Source organism: Crocodylus porosus, unplaced genomic scaffold (genome assembly GCF_001723895.1).
Source record: "Crocodylus porosus isolate Cpor-Errol unplaced genomic scaffold, CroPor_comp1, whole genome shotgun sequence".
NCBI classification, from domain to species: Eukaryota; Metazoa; Chordata; order Crocodylia; family Crocodylidae; genus Crocodylus; species Crocodylus porosus.
The window spans coordinates 130,159,453-130,176,738 of record NW_017728931.1 but is presented as its reverse complement, the minus strand read 5'-3'; the positions used below and the strand labels follow the sequence as shown (position 1 = coordinate 130,176,738).

The following is a 17,286-nucleotide window of genomic DNA, read 5'->3' as shown; positions in this document are numbered from 1 at the left end:
TCTTGATAGTATAGACCTCAAAGTAATTTGATGTTCTAGTTATTTCCTAAATAACTCTTTTCATTGGAAAGAGTGGGCCACTTTCACAGAGCCTTGGAAAAGTAGAGAAAATGAGATTCTCAGCTGTTTTCCTTCTGATTGATACAATGTCTGTATTATTTTCCCCAGTTCTGTTCACATTTGGATTTTTTATAGATTCATAGATATTTGGGTTGGAAGGGGCCTCAGTAGATTATCTAGTCCAACTCCCTGCCCTGGGTGGGAAAGAGCGCTGGGGTTAGATGACCCCAGCTAGGTGCTTGTCCAGTCTCCTCTGGAAGACCCCTGATGTAGGGGAGAGCACCACCTCCCTTGCAAGCCTATTCGAGATTCAGATCTTCCAGATCTTCTTTATTTGTTTGGGAGAGATATTAGGAGAAGTTGGTATGTGTCTTGATTTGCAGTTTTTTTAGTAAAGTTTAAAAATTAGAAACAATTATTGAAGAAATAACCAGACTCTGCTGGCAGATTTAGAAAAGAGATGAGAAAAAATTATACAGCATGAATTCATACTAGTTAGAACTGGGAATGAATATACACATCTGCAGACTGAGCTCTGAACCTCCTTTTGCATACATTGATATAGAAAAGGACAGGCGTCTCTAGCTGTCCGGGATTAATTCTCAGGCTTTTGCTGTCGTTATTTTACAAAGAGCATGTCACTAATTAACCTTATAGTCACTGTTCAGCCCTAAGCAATTTTTCCCTGTTTGGCATTTGCAATTTTCAAATACCAGGACTGCTGTCACGGAGCTCCTCCGTATATAATTGCATACATTTTACTTAATAAATATGGCTGTATTTGTGAAAGCTATTGGTTCCTTTGAGTTACAGCCTAGTTTAACGTAGTGAGAGAAGTTTAATAACTCTGTACAGAGCACATAATCAGACAAAAATCTAGTACTTTCCATTAAGGAAATGTGACCCATAATAAATGTTGCATGGAAGCACTAATAACTGCCTTTAGGTTAAAGTGCTCTGAAAATTTCATGCTACAATGTAACAGTGGTAATAATATCATTGGTAATAATAGCTGTTGTTACTCCCCAGCTGAAAGGATAGGTGATTACGATATTATTACCATATTATTAGATATTATTACCATAAAGTAATTAAAGTCTACTTTGCTGTTAAATGGTTACCTTGGAGGAATCCCTCAAAAATGTGGTATGAAACATCTTCATAATTTAATCAATTAAGAACATTAAATACCAGGGCTCTAGTATTTTTTTTCCTGCACATAATAGCCGGCATGTACTACACTGGATGAGTAGGTGACAGAAATCTGAAGAGCAGATACTCCGTCAAGTTGCTTTTAATGCGTAAAATCATGTTTATGCTGTAAGTTGTTAAAAGAGCTACCACAAAAGAGCAGAGTAGCAGATGTGTCGGAAGGATGTGCTGTTCTAGCACAATGCATAACAGGGTTCAGCTAAGTCTTCACGTGCATTCGGTCCTTTTCACACCTATGTGCCACATGCAGTTAAAAGCCTGGTAATGAATGACAAGAGTTTTGCTAACAGCTCTGACTCATCGGGAGGATTCTCCCAGGGATTAGTACCTTGGTGTCTCTTCTGTTCTTAATCTAACCCACAGCAGGAAAGGTTGGGCAAGCAGTTTGATCTGCGCATAAACAACCCGTCCTTTTTAACATGTGGCATTTCTGACAGAGCAAAGCATTCAAACAGCAAAAGAAATACATTTTCCTCACCATTTCTTCACTGGCTCGAGAGCTGATTTTGCACTTAGGGTTTTACAACATGTTATCTGGACATTATACAAATCAACAACCATGATTTACTACTTAAAAAAAAAAACAAAGATAATAAGATTGGAGGTGGAGGTACTTGGATTCATATATATATATATATATATATAGATAGATAGATAGATAGATAGATATAGATATATATAGATATACACAGACAGAGTAAAACCTCATTAATTCAATATGGGATAGTTCAAAGTGTTGGATATCTCAAAGCTGTTGTTACTCCCCAGCTGAAGGGATAGGTGATTGTATGCCTTACAATGCAGATAATTCAAAAAATGTCTACTTTGAAGTTCAAAACTGTTTTCTGGTCCTTTGGACCAGGAAAACCTTGTTAATTTGAAATGCAGGAAAAGAAAAAGTACTAACTGAAATACTACAAAGGGGTTACAATAAGTGTCCTGGAGGAAATTTGCAGATATGCAAATTGCTATGGGTACATACAGACTTAGTTCACCCATGTGTGGACCTTATTAACTTACTGAGTGTGGGACTGTCCCACCAACCATCAAATCCCACCCCCGCTCTTGCATGCAGCTGGGGCTGCTGCCCCCACCTCCCACCCCGGCAGACTCCCCTGCACCTCTGCCCTGCACCTGGGCCATTCCACGTGCTCCTGCTCCTTTGGGCACTCCTGGGCCAACCTCTAATCATGCCAAACTGCAGTTTTTCCAGGCTGTGGACCATGGTGTAGTTCCAATGGGGAATGCCATGCAATAAGTTAACTGGAGGGAGGGTGGGGCTGCATCCCCCCTGCCTTACAGTTTGAGGGTAAGGTGCAGCTAGGGCAGCTAGGCACAAGGACTTGTCTCTGCAGACATGGGAATCCCTGGATACTGGGAACAGGATGCAAATTAAGGTGGGGATGGGGGTGGCTTAGCCCCCCATAAGAGATGAAACCTCCACCCCCCCGGTAAGATTTGAAAACCATAACCTGGGGGGATTCTCTGCTCAGATTTCTCCTTCACTTCAGTAGACTTGTTAAACCAGTCCACTTAGGTGGATTGGTTTAATTTTTTTTTTTTGCTGACCCCCTCGCAAGATTCAAAGTGTAATTCAAACCTTAGCTGGGAGTGCCTGAGGGGATGGGAGCACACAGAGTGGCTAGGGCTCAGAATAAGTGTCAGGTACAGGGAAGGCTTCAGGGGTGGGAGGTGGTGGCAGCAACTCTAGTTATGTGGGTTCAGGGGAAGTTTTGCAGGATTGGGGTGCCAGCTCAGCAGGGAGTTTGTTGGGATTGGGGTGAGGGAGGCAGGGTTGGCAGGACAGTTTCACACTTGGGTTGATCTAAGTAGAAGAAAAAGGTCATTGCTGCTGATCTACATTAGAAACGCCTTATGCTATATCCCATGAAATCTGCTTAAGTAGTCGCTGGGATAATTCCTTGTGTTGTTCTTATCAGTTAGTAAGGTCTACACTAAGGAGCCGACATACAGGTAGACTAAGTCTGTGTACCCATGGGTATTTACATACAAGCAAATTACCGTTGGTACATTTATTTTGAACTTGTTTTTTTCAAAGTCAGTATATTTTAGTCCCTGCAGTTCAAATTAATAAGGTTTTACTCTGTGTGTGTGTGTGTGTGTGTGTGTGTGTGTGTGTGTACACATGCACATATATATGTATGCATGTATGCACACGTATATAAAACAGTGAGGCCTAAAGTTTAGATTTGCTTTATCATCCTGAAACTGAGGTTCTGATCCAGTTGAGGAAAGTTTTTTTGTATTTAATATTATGCTTCCACCTTAAATAGTTTGCTGGACCAAAATCCTATCCCCTGTGCAGAAAGTCTTGCCTACAGCAGAATGTGGAAAACATTGGCTTCACAAGGTGGGAGGCTCAGGATGTGCAGGAGCTTCTTACAGGGATCATGCCATGAAGCACGTGGCATTAGGAGAAAAAGCAGGAAGCAGAGCTGCTTTATCTTGGTTAGTGAGAACCAATGCCATTCCACTAAGACATTATTGCTATGGTACAGTGCAAACTACAGTCTGCAACCCTCAAAAGTCTAATTTGGACCTATGGCCTGGGAATGATAAGTTCCAACTTCCTGAACTTAAATGACTTGAGAGATGGGGATTCTGCCATTTTCTGAAAGACCATTCCATGTCTCTTGGCCAGAAGATCCCTTCTTCTTGTGCCATTTTAGGAGAGTTAAATCTGTCTGGAGGAAAGCAAGGGTAGAGACATGAGTCCATTGTATGCTGCCTGGATGCCAGCATAAGCCCTTCTTTAGGCCTGGAGTAGATTTGATGCTCCTCACTTTGGACTAAAGTAGGTCAGATTATAAGCAGATGGAGCCAGGGAAGCAGTCGCTATAAAGGGCAGTCAGCATCTTGCAGCTGCAAAGCCCTTCCCAGGAGGGAGGGGCCAGCCCATCTATTTTGTAACCTCACAGATCAGGCTCCTGGACACAGGAAAATCTCTGCCTACCCCAGCATGATGGAAAACTAGAAATAACTTCTGTGGGGAGAATTGGAGGAAAAGCCTCTCAGAGAAACCTTGCAGAAGTATCTTCCACTAGTTCCCCCCCACCCCGCAGAGGTATAAACCACGTGTGTATGTGTGTGCATGCATGATATCTCTAAGTAACAATACACAAACATATATGTTTTAACAAAGTGCCAATAAATGTTATATCAAATTGACAAAAGGTGTCAGTATTCGTACAGGTGGTGTGTTAAGTATAGCAGTGAAAGTGAGACATATATCAAGGTGATTCTAGCTGGTTTAGGTGTTTAAGTTCTTTTAATGTTTCTGTGTGAAAGCAATTTTAAGTTTAATTTAATTTTATTTTACCATAGATGTTACAAGGTCAGTCACCTTTCATTATGAGTCTTAGTGACCTGGTTGTTATTACTCAAATGCATCATATTTTACTTACGTAGACAAGAGTACTTGCCTCTACCAGACTGTTGTTTCTGTACTATTGCCCTCATCCTGGGCTGCTTGCTATGGAAAAAAATATCCCTGATGTCAGTTTTTGCCCAAGTAATAAGTGCAGGATCTTACCTTGTGAAATTAACTCTGAATTTAATACGTGCAGGCAGGAGAAATGGCCTTGCTACTGTGGAAGGGCATTGCCAAGGTACTGCATGTAGAGTTAATAGAATATTCATTAATTCAGATATTCAATACAAGATTAATTTGTTCTCCTAGAGATTGTGCAGACACGTAGTTTGTGGGGGGAGGAAATTGAATTTAACTGCACATGGGAAAGAGAGCCAAAAGAGAAATTCTTGACTTGTCAGTGGGTGTTTTGAGAATGGAAAGCAATGTCTAAAAATTAACTTTAAATGTGCAGTTGGTGTGGTACTAATACCTCTGAAGGCATAGACAGACATGTTTGCTGGAGAGTAAAATGAAAAACAACTTGTTTCAACTTGCTGTTTGTAGACTGGTGACTTCACTTTATTTTTTCTTTATGTAACTGCATTTTGATGAATCTATTCAAAATTTGTGATGCACTCAGAGGCAGGTAATACAAATTATTATGCAAAGGAAGGCTAAGGCAGGAACATACTTTTTGCTGTACAAGGATTGTAATAAAATAAGTATTTAAATTCAAGTTGCTTCCATGATATAAAAAATAAATGTAATGTCAGATTCAGAAAACTGAGTTTTTAAATACCAAGAAACAGAGGTTATAAGAGAGATTCAAAAGCAAAATACTTATCAAAACTTGTGTGTCACTGTTTGATGAAGGATGATACTCAGTCAGCAAAAAAGAAATATGATTTATTTTAGCTGATGTTGCAGAAGCTAGTTTGAATAATATTAAGGACTTAAGTTTTTTTAGGTTTTTTTATATATCATGAAGTATTACAGATAATAAACAAGGAACCTGTTAAATACTTTAAAATAGACTAAAACTGTCAGAAAGGCAATGCTTAGAAGGTTTTGGGTGGGGTGGGGGTTGATACAAGGCCTCACGACCTTACTCCTTTTCAATACCATGTTATTCCCCTTCATATCAATAAGATATCCATGTGAATAGGGGGAATCAGAATCCAGTCCGTAATTTGAGTTTGAGGTAAAACAGGAAAGTCCCTGGTCAGAAGCAATTTTAGACCCAGTGCTCAGAAACTGTCTGAACCAGACAAATTAAGTTACCTTTGGGGACCATCTAGAATCTAATGATATCAGTATGATCAGTTTTTAGTGGCCAAACTCATAAGGGTAAGTGCTAGAGGGAACAATGCAAATGGATTTCATCTTCATGAAAGATGCCTTTCAAGTACTGAATGGCTCTGATTCAAGGAAGGGTCCTATTTATGACAGCACTCAAGGACTTAAGTATACATGCCTTACTGTTTTTCCTGAATAGGAATGAGTTTAAATGCATGCTTACACATGTCCCCCTAAACTGGAGCTTAAAGACCAGGTATAGACATTACACTTTTATCAGTTTAAGTGCTTAGGAACCAGTCTAAACCCATAACAGTACAGAAGTTTGGCGCACACAGGGAGGCATGCTACCACTCACCCGCACTTGGCTGCTCTGGCTGAGCCCCCAGCTGCCCCTGCCCCTGGGCTCTCACACAGCTGAGTCAGCATGGTGGCTAATGGTGAAAGAAGGAGTTGGGAAAGGGTGTTTGGCCATGCCCTGGTCACCCTGGAGCTGTACCCACTTGTAGGGGTATGGGGTCCCTGGGTGGCTGTGCAGGAGCCCACTCAGTGATACTCATGGTCTCCATGGGCAAGCACAGCCTGAGGAAGCATAACTATGGGGCTAGCTCAAGTGCCTGGCTAGCTCAGTTGGTAGAGCATCAGACTTTTAATCTGAGGGTCCATGGTTCAAGTGCCTGTTCAGGCAGTTGCTCTTTAGCCTCCGCAAGAGAAGGCTGAAGGGATCTTGTGGCTGCGAAGAAATTCGTTGTGGGAGGGGTACAGCAAGAAACCAGAGATGCTCTGTTGGTTAGGGTGCCTCTTGGGGTAACAAGGGACATTGGCCACAAATTGACTGAGAGGAGATTCAGGCTGGACTTCGGGAAGAACTTCTTCACTGTAAGGGTGGCCAGAATTTGGGACGGGCTCCCAAGGCAGGTGGTGGTCTCCCCTACTTGGGGGTGGTCTGACCCCAGCACTCTCCCCTGCCCAGGGCAGGGGGTTGGACTTTATGATCCTTTGAGGTCCCTTCCAACCCAAATATCTATGAGTCTATGAACAGGGGAGCATAGGTGCCTCCGGTGGCTGACTGCAGCTGACATGCCTATGACTGGAGAGGGTGGGAGGGGTGCTCAGCCTTGCCCTGCAGCCCAGTCGGGCTCTCTGGGACTGTGCCCACTAGCAGGGGGCATGAAGGTCCCTGGGCAGACGTGTGGGAGCCCACCCAGGAACCTAACCAGGGCGAGCATGGGTACCTCTGCTGCCTGACTACAACTGACATGCCTGTGGCTGATAATGATGGGGAAGGGACCAATCTGGGGTGGGCTGGCTACACTTGGCTACACTGGGCAGTCTCAGTGAGTCCACTTGTAGGTGTGCAGGAAAGCCATGACCTGCTGGCTTTGGAAGCCTGTGTGTCCTCTCCACCTGCTCCTGAAATGTTTTACACCACTTGTATAAGTTTGATCAATTCCACCTCAAGTTTTTTGAGGTTAGCCAAAATGTCAGAAAGGGCTCTTGTTAATTAAATGATGAAATATGGATTTGAGCACCTAACAACAGGCATCAAAGGTAACATATTTAGAAGAGTCTAAATAGCAGAAGAGTTCAAGGGCATCCCTACACCACTGCTTCTGAGCTAATCAGCTTTGCTGAGAGGCAGATTCAATTCAAAGTAGAGAAAAGGGAGTTTAAGACAAACAGTAATCAAAATTACTTCTGCTAATCTGTCAATGAGAATGGTGGAACAAAGTCTTGTAGGTTAAGAAAGTACATATGTAAAGGCTAGGCAAAAAGTTTAGTCTCTGCCATATGAATAAGGGGTTTTTTTAAGTGTCAGCAGTCTAATAAGAATTAAGATATGTAAAACAACAAAAATAAGCATAAGTTACTGAATAATGCAATTAGAGTTGGGGGGGTGTCTGAACAGCAAAATTCAGAAGCATTGTCAGTCATGTATTTCAATAATTGCTGTTAAATAGAGGGAAAATAATATTTTTGGAAAAGAATGGCAATGAACAACTTGGAGACAGTGAGAAAGGAAATCGATATGTAACATTTGTTGTTTTTAAAATTGCCTGTCTGTATCCAAGCCTAATAAGAGACATGTGGCAGAGCGGTTAAAGCTGCATGCTGTAGACCTGAAGGCAAGCTTTACTCTGGGATTGCCATGAAGGGCAACCCCTAGTCAACCCAGCTGTATGTAGGCCATGCAAGCCTGAGAACCAAAGGTGACTGAACGCAGCCACATCAATCCCTTGTCTGCTGTGCCTTTACCAAATTAGTGTGATGGGCCACTTAGACTCAAGACTGTGGTCTAAAGCTTAATCATGCACCCGTTGCAGTCACTGCCTACATGACTATAGACAACAACTGTTACAAAATTGGACCCTTATTTTCACCTGTCAAAGCCTTTAAACATATTCTTAAATTAGAAGTAAACACTTATACGTTTCATGTTAAGTGCATGCTTAAGTGTTTTGCTGGAAAGATCTTAGGCTGCGGTACCAAAAGGAACTGGATGCATTTCCTTCCCTCTCAGCACATTAATCATCTTATAAGTTTCAGTGAGACTTCTCACATTTCTGAAGGAACATAGGATTTGTCATCTGGTTCATATAGCACCCACAAATAGTTACATATTGAAAGGAAATGAATGAGACTAGAAATCAGAAATAACATTTTTCAGAAGTTCTTTAATATCAAGTTAAATGCTGGACGGCTGGGAAGTGTCAAGTGTAAGTTTAATCAAAAAAGCGCCTCTAACTGTAGTATAAATTTCAGACACAACTCCACTGTAATAAATTTGAGCCAAATTCTTATTTCACTGAATGCAAAGGTAAGCTACAATCTGTATAATGGTCTATTAGCTGGAAGATTGGACTGGAGACAGAAAACGTTCAGTCCCTCTAATTCAGGGGTGGGCAAAATCTGGCTCATGGGCCACATCCAGCCACCAGCTGACTGAATCTGCCTGCAGGTGGGTGCTCACCAGTTATTTATATCTGGCCTGACCCACAGCTGCTTCTGCTGTACGCCGCATGGGGCGAAGGCTTGCCTGCTCCCACCCAGGGCAGCACATGCTGCACTCTCACCCTTGCCTGCCAGAGGGCCCCAACTCTGGCCCTGGCCAGCAAGCACAGCTTCTGGACAAGGCTACTGCTGCAGCCACTGCTTGGCTCCACCTGTCTCCAGTGATGGCTCCTCCTGTCCCTGCTGCAGTGCTGCAGGCAGCAGGGAGGGAAGAGAAGTGGCAGTGGGCAGGGGCATGGCGCAAAAAGCTGCAGCTGTGTGGGTCCTGCCCCAGCACCAGCTCCCAGCTGCCCTCCACCCACTCCACCCACCCAGCATGATCAGCAGCCACCTATGAATAGTCAAGTGTGTGGAAGCACAGCGTTGGGGATGGTGGGAGCCCTGGGTGGGAGTAGTCAGGGATTGGCTCCCTGTGGAGTGCAAGGGAGCAGCCACAGGCTGGGCATGGACTGCACCTGCACTGCCTGAATGAGCTCTGCTGCACACACCATGAGTGTGGCCATGTCGGGGGGCAGTATTTTCCAGCTAAGGGGACCTTCTGATGTCAGGGGCCATGTGTTGGGGGTAGGGGTTTCTAAAGCCACCATGGCAGCAAGCAGGGCAAGGTTTGGTATCAGGCAGGTGGGCAATCTTATGTCACGGACCATGTGACAGAGCAGGACTTCTGGTTCCAAGATAGCAAAAAGAGTGTTTCTAGGGCAAGGGGTGGGATTTCCAGTGACAAAGGTCAGGGGTCGGGGACAGGACTTCTAGTCTCCAGATGGGGCCGGAGGGGGTGGGGGATCTTTCAAAGGCTGGGGCTTAGCAGTTTGACAAGGATGTACCCTTGCAGTCTACAACAGCTCACCAAAGCTCATTAAGCAGTCCTCCACGTGAAATAATTGCCCACTCCTGCTCTAAATTGAGGCCAAGGTAATAGAATTTGAAGAGGTGTACCTGTTTATAAAGGCGAGAATATCCCTAGGTAGACTTGATAGCATAAAAATATGATATGGTATGTAAACCCTCAGGTTTCAAAGCTGAAACTGGCTGGCCACAGTTAGGAAGAAACTTCTCTGGGCGGGTTGTGTCATAAGTGTCAACTTCTGAAGCATGTGCTCTATTTCTATCAGAGACTACTGCACTAGAACAGTGGCTCTCAACTTTTTTTAGTCTCAGGGCACCCCTTGTTATTTTTTCTTTTTGATTACAGAGTAATTCTTCCACTTCAAAAAAACTCAGAAGGACCACAACAGGTCACAGTGTTTTTGGACATATAGATTCCTATTTGAAGTCTCAGAGTTTATCTAGAGAGTCATGCATTTGCCCGCTTAACCATGCTAATGTTGCACATTATCTCCTAGCATCATTAGAAGGCTCTCATGACACACTGCTGTCCTGCACTACTAGGAGGAAGGCCCAAATGACAGTTAAACAATTTTATATTAATAAAGTTTGTGCTATATTAAGGCAGATTAGCCGATTTAAACTGTAATGAATATAGTTATGATATCATATACCAGTTAAGGAGCGTATCAGTGAATTATTCAAAGATTTTGTCCAAAATTGGAAACAGCAGGATAAAAAAGAAAGAGATTTATGGTAGGAGAAACTTTAAAAATAAGAACAGGGGACAGACTGCAAATAGGCGGAAAACAGTAAAACAACTCTATTCAAACCTGTTTCATGCTAAGAAAAAATGTACGGTGTACAGTATTAGGTAAGGCAAGAGTAGTAGAAAGTCTAGAAACGTTTAAAAGCTATGTATTTGTATAATTGAAAAGGAAAAGTTGAGATGTATCAAGGAGGTAAGGCATAATCACTGAGTACAGGCCTACTGGATGTTTGTTTGCTTTTCTTATCCAGAAGTTTTCAATGTTTTTGTTCAAATTTATCTTCAAATTCAACCTCCACCTCTACCTTCCGTTCTGCTTCCCCCAGTGACATCAGTGTCAGCTAATATAACACAAAAGCAGGGTGGATCCTTACACTTTGAAACAAAAGGGAAGGAGATAGCCAAATAGCTACTCTTCTTCCCCCTAATATGTTTAAAGAGATTAGATTATTTTAATAAATTAAATGTTGGGCACCCTGAGGAACATTCTAATATAGTGCAGTCATGTGAGTCTCTGCTGAGTTAATGTGAATCATAAACAACCATGAAAATTATTTGAAATCTTACCGCTATGTACTAAATGCTGCAATCAGACAATCCACCACAGCTTTATTCATTTATTTGTATTTTAGATATATTAAAATAAAGGATGGAAGGGGAATAAGTGCCTTGGGTGTTAGGAAAATTACCAGAGATGTTTTTTTCACTCTTCTGACCAGTTTATATTCAATCCTGGCAGTGCTAACACAATGCTGGTAATATCTGATGATTGCTTAGTATTTTGTCAACACAACTGGCATCTTTGTTAGCCATTTCAGGAAAAAACCAAGGCTGAATGAGCATGGAGCCTGTTGTGCTCTTCGCATCACAGAGAATCCTTACACATTTTAACTGAGTGCACTGTGTTAATCCTGTGCCACATACCTCTTGAAAGAAGTTAAGTGAACTCAGCTGTCACAAACTTCGGTGGGATTTGACAGCCTAAGATCCCTAGATTCATAGAGAAGTAGAGCTGGAAAGGACCTCCAAAAGTCATCTAGTCCAACCCCCTGCCTGAGGAAGGATCATCCCTATTTAACGTGTCCCATACAAACCGTAATCTAAACTCTACATAAGACTACCATCAACCCTGACTCAACATAAACCCAACACCCTAATCTGCCGCAGACAAAGCTGAGGAACCATGCCATGGCAGCCAGGATCTTGTTTCTATAAGGTTTTGACAATATAAACCCAAGAGGTCCTGGGTAGAGGGCCTTGCCCTCTGCTACACAGGAAGGCAAGCCCTCTCTCCCTCCCTCCCAGTTCATAACAATGTGACCAGGGGTAAAATTCCCTTCAAATATGGTAATCGATCTGATCCTGAGCAGAGGGGCAAGATGTTCTCACCAGGAAGCTCCAGCTTTATGTCCCAGCAGGAGCATTACCACACTCCAGGCAAAGTCCCCAGCCTTGGCTGTAGCCAACACCCAATGCCTCTGAAGGGAGGCTTAAAAATGCCTCCCTTGAGCTGGCATAAATGTCATTACTACAGGTTCCTTTCATGATAATCCAGTCGATCTATGAAGATATGGTGCTTCTTCCTGTCTTTTCATACTTCATTCAAATTCTATTGGACTCAGTGGAAAGACTCCTGCTGACTCCAGTGGACTTTGGAGCAGATGCCCAGTCAGTGCTATGAATACAAAATGCCAAAGCCGGCAACTTGAGTTCAATGCCACTGCTAACTCTCTCAGAGACAGGGAGATGGCTTGGGTATTATGTTTCAAACTTCATTTGTAAGTGTTAATTTGATGCCTTCATTTCAAAGAAGGAATGAAATACGTTTCACTTGTGGGATCTACATCTAGATCTTCTGTACTTCCCAACACAGTACAGAGCTAGCTGACCTTGCCTTCCTCTTAACGTTTTGTTTGCAAGTGAGGTCTAGCACCATGGGGGTGTCTGTTCCTTGATATCACAAAGCAATTCTTATGAAGCTTCTCTTCTCTAGAAAGGGACTTTTTAATTAGAGAGAACAGAGTTTACAAATGTATGTCCAACTCCTCGTAGGTTTCTTATCAGTTCCAGATCTCTGGTAAGCAAAGTTAGATGCATAAAGAAAGGATAGTACCATCCTCAGCAGAGTTCCTGCAACAGTACAAACACTTTGTCCTCTTCACGCATTTGCATCCAAGATGACAGAAAACTCAGCAGTACATCCTCACAATTAGTCCTTGCCGATTTTAATAAATAAATACAACGACCTAGCGTTTTCTTTACCAGTTAGGATCCAGTTACTTTGTCCAAGGCTAAGTTTATAGTAGACAAGATATTTTATAAAATTGAGAAAGGAAGGCAGACATAGGGACAAGCCCATAACCCCAGATTATATTTCAGATGAAATTTTGAAAGCTCTAATTGGATTATTTAGATATCCTTCCTGTTTGTCTACCCAGAAGACCAAATTCTTCCTGCAGTTACATTTGTGCAGCTTCATTGCCTTCAGCAGGGTTACACAAGTGTTGCTGTGGGTAGAGCTTGGCTTCTTGTCTAAATATACTGTTGTTTATGGATAACAAATTAAAAGAAAGATTTGGTGCAGTGGGTCATGTGGTTAGTATTCAGCTTAGACATTTCCTTTTCTAGCTCCGCGTGTGTGTGGGAAGGCAGGGTGGGGTCTGTAAGTATATATTTCAGGGTTCCACAGCCAATCACAGCTAAAAAGTTATAACAGTCTCATGATTTCTGCATGCATTCAAATTAAGCTTATGTTTCAGTGGAAGGTTTCAAAAAACATAATCAATATGGAATATGACCTGAGATACTCTTTTTTTCTCAGTGTTTCTTGCCCTTAATTTTAGGGATGACAAAAAACAGAAGCATAATGCCATGGATGTTGGTTTCTGAGTGACATGTTGATGCATTCAATCCTTTTCAACTGGTAGTAATGAAGAACAACTGTTTTAATTCATAATCACTTAGAAGGGTGCATGTCAGCTCTTTGAACCTGTTTTAACATGTTTCAACATGTAAATGTAAGAGGCTATGCAAGAGACTCACTGTTGTACTTTCCATTGACTGCACTGGGCTGTGGGATCTGGGTTTCTTACAGGTCCAGTACCTATCCTGACACCTGGATAGGTATGCACCAGAATGAAAGACACAGGGGTCCTGCAGCCCATTGCATGGTCTGTTGTGCATCACAGCCTGAGGAACACAAATCCTGTTTAGTTAGGTCTTCTTAAGTGTGAATGCATGAGGTGTAAAACCAGGGGTAATTTTTCTCGCCGTGATCCTTACCAGAAAAAATGTTATGGCATTAGCAAGGGTTAAATCAAATGGATTTTCTATGAGGGTCAGTCAGAAAGTAATATATCACATTTTTTTCAACCAGATATTATAAAAAATATTAAACTTGCATGGAAGCTGTATAGATTATGACTACAGGGTTTTTGGTTGTAGCCACGTTGGTCTAAGCCTAAGGACATAGGCAGGCAAGGTTCTTTGGGTAGATGTGATATCTTTTATTAGACCAACTGAGTAGTTGGAACAAAGTTCATTGCAAGCTTTTGGGCACGAGGATCCTTCTTCAAGCATAGGGAGACTCTGCTGTTGTTCTGAGATCTCTAAGGAATGGAAGGAAGTTATAGCTGAATACACAGCTGTTATTCAGCAGTTTTCTCCATCTGTGGCCTTTATCAACAGTAAAAAAGGGCCAGCAATTTGTGAGTCCTTGTTCTTGTTGGGCACTGTGACACAGTCTCTATCGCTTCGCTGTCAGCCTGAAAATGTCATCCCTTTAGGTACCAAAAATATGGTAATTTGAGGGTGCCAGTTCAGGGCCATATAGAGAATCAGATAGCATAGCCTATCCAAACAACAAGATTGCCTCTGTGGTGAGCATGCTGGCATGTGGGCAAACTGTGTCATGGAGAAGCAGCACTTCAGGATGGGCTCTTTGTTTGCAACATATCAGTTTATTCAGGGTCTTAACATAGACCTCAGTTTAGTGTGGCTGCCTTAGGCAAGGAGTTAGCACCCACAGCCTCCATGTCTCTGAACACAAACATTAAAAGATATTACTGCACACTGGCCAAGTTTGTAGATAATACTAAATGATGGGGAAAAGTGGTCACACTAGGGGATGGGATGCAGATCCAAGCAGAACTGGACAAGCTGGAAAGGTGGGCAGAGTGGAACCAGATGAAGTGCAATTAGGATAAATGCAGAGTGCTTCATCTGGGTGGCTGCACCAAGACCTGCCCGGCAGCGGTGAGGAGGAGGGGCCACTTTTCCCCTGTGCCAAGCAACAGTTTCTGCCCAGCAGTCAGCACTACTGCCACTGATCTGCTTGAATGGGTGACTCCAGAGCAGGTGTGGGGCATGCTGGGTCAGGGCTGCACATGTGGGTCCCAGCATTGTGGGGCTGGGACCAGCAGTGGTGGCAGCCAGAAGACGTCACCCCATCCCCGCTGCATGCTCAGGAGGTGGCAAGACATGTCATGGATGGTCAATACTGAGCAAGCACAGGCTGGGCTGAGGCTGTGCACTGTTGATGGTGGCAGGGAGGTACCACAGGTCACACAAGCTCCAGGCTGTTGTGGGACAGGGGCAGGTGCTGACCAGCTCAGGGGGATGCACATGGGGTACTCTCATGCACACCCCAAAGTACCCTCAAACCCTTCCCCACAAATCCCTGAGCCACACCCTCCCATACACACAATCACCACCCCCAGAAACACTGCACCCACCTACACCCTTTCCCATATCCCCTCACAGACCCCACACAAACACCTACATGTCTCCGAGGGGAGCCCCACTCACTGCTACATGCACATAACCCACCACATCCTCACAAACCCCCATACCCACCCAATCACATCCACACATACCCCTGTACCCTACATACACACACATATACACACCCACAACCTCCCCATAAACCCCACACCCACCCACCTGTACCCCTCATACCCTTCCACCCCCCACCCCCCCACAATATACAAGAATAAGACTTCATTTGGAGATATTATGCAATCACCTCTTTATACACATATACACAACACAAGCACACACAAATCAGGACAAAAATATTTTTGTTAAATAAAATTAAAATATATTATTGTAGATGTTTGATTTTTAGTATATAATTTAGGGGGTTGGGGGCAGGGGGTGTTCTGGTTCCAAGATGGCAAATCCCCTTCCCGAAAAGAGTACTTCTGGGGACAAGAAGAGGGACTTCTGGTGTCAAAGGTCAGGTGTTAGTGGGTGCGTTGCTCGTGGCTGGTCCTTGTGAGTATTCTTCTGCTCTGTGGTCAGGGCCCCCAACTCACCTGCCATGACTTGATGGAATGGTGAAAGGAGGGGTTCACTGGTGTTCCTTCCCTCAACCCAAAGACGAGGATACTCACAGATTCACCGTGGATGTTCTTGGGGCTCTGCCGCCCCTACACCCCATCCACTTGCCAACTGCATGGATTTTCATGCTGCCCACCAATGCTGGGCTACGGCCCATCTCTTGTTCTGAAGGGCCACCACCTCCTCAAATATGGATGGGGCACAGACTTGAGGATTCGGCCTGCTCACCCCTCTTTCTTCTGGGTCCACCCCAATGTTCACTCCAGCCCTGAAGTCTTAAATGGGTACTTCGAGGCTGGGGTGGATATGGCTGGTCGCATTCCTGTATGGGGAAACTCCAGCCACGAGCCTCTCATGCTCCAGGACTGCAGTCTGCAATATCCTGGGTGGCTTCTGAGTGCTAACCTTGCCCGTTCGGCATGGGGCAGAGATGGAGGGCTCATTCATGCTGGTGTCCCAGGCCTCAGCCAGCCCAGCATCTCACCAACTGGCTTCTGCCCTGAAACTGGTTTCTAGCTGGGCTTTTGAATCTCCTGCCGTGGTGGCTCCAGCTGACATACTCAGCTGGCCACTGCCCAGCTTAATGGACAGCCGCTTGAAGAGCCGACACAATGCTGGCTTGTGCGGCTTTCTCTCCACCCCGGATCACCTCCTAGGTAAGTGTCAGGGTCCCTGTTCCCCTCTCTGGGAGTGTCAGGGTGTGCCCCTGGTGCCTCTGGTCCCTGAGGGAGCACCCTGCTGCCACAGTGGGTAGGATTTCCAGTCCTAAGATGGCAACCAGGGTGTGTGACACTTGTCAAGGGGCAGGGCCACAAGCTCTCAACAGCTCACCAAAACTTTCCAGCCAAAAGAATTGCCAACCCCTGGGTTAGGAGATGTTCTGGCCAGCACAGAGGATGAAAGGGATTTCAGAGTTATGGTTGATCACAGGATGAACATGAGCAGCCAGTGTGACACTGTAGTGAACAGAGCTAATAGCATACTGGGATGCATGCTGATGCATCACAAGCAGGGCTAAGAGAGTGATACTTTCTCTCTACTTGGCATGGGTGAGATGCCAGCTGGAGTACTGTGTCCAGTTCTGGTCACCACCCTTCAAAAAAGATGTGGAGAATCTTGAAAAGGTCCAGAGAAGGGGCAACGAGAAGAATTAAGGACCTGGAGGAAAAACCTTATGAAGAAAAACTAAGGGATCTGGGACCGTTCAGCCTGGAGAACAGGAGACTGAGGGGGGACTTGTTAATAAGTATGTAAGGGTTGAATATCAGGAGCTGGGAGAAAAACTGTTCACTTGGGTGCCCCAGGGGAGGACAAGGAGCAGTGGACATAAACTGTTAAAGGATGGTTTCAGGTTGAATGTAAAGAAGAAATTATTTATGGTAAGGGTGGTGAGAATCTG

At 43.9% G+C, this 17,286-nt stretch overlaps 1 protein-coding gene and 1 non-coding gene across 2 annotated transcripts in view; both read left to right on the top strand.

Annotated features, from left to right (window-relative positions):
- Positions 1 to 17,286, top strand: part of SEMA3A (semaphorin 3A) — a 165,308-nt gene that overhangs the window by 42,312 nt on the left and 105,710 nt on the right. The window lies entirely within an intron of this gene.
- TRNAK-UUU lies at positions 6,557 to 6,629 on the top strand. The gene has a single exon. It is a non-coding gene; the product is annotated as a tRNA-Lys (tRNA).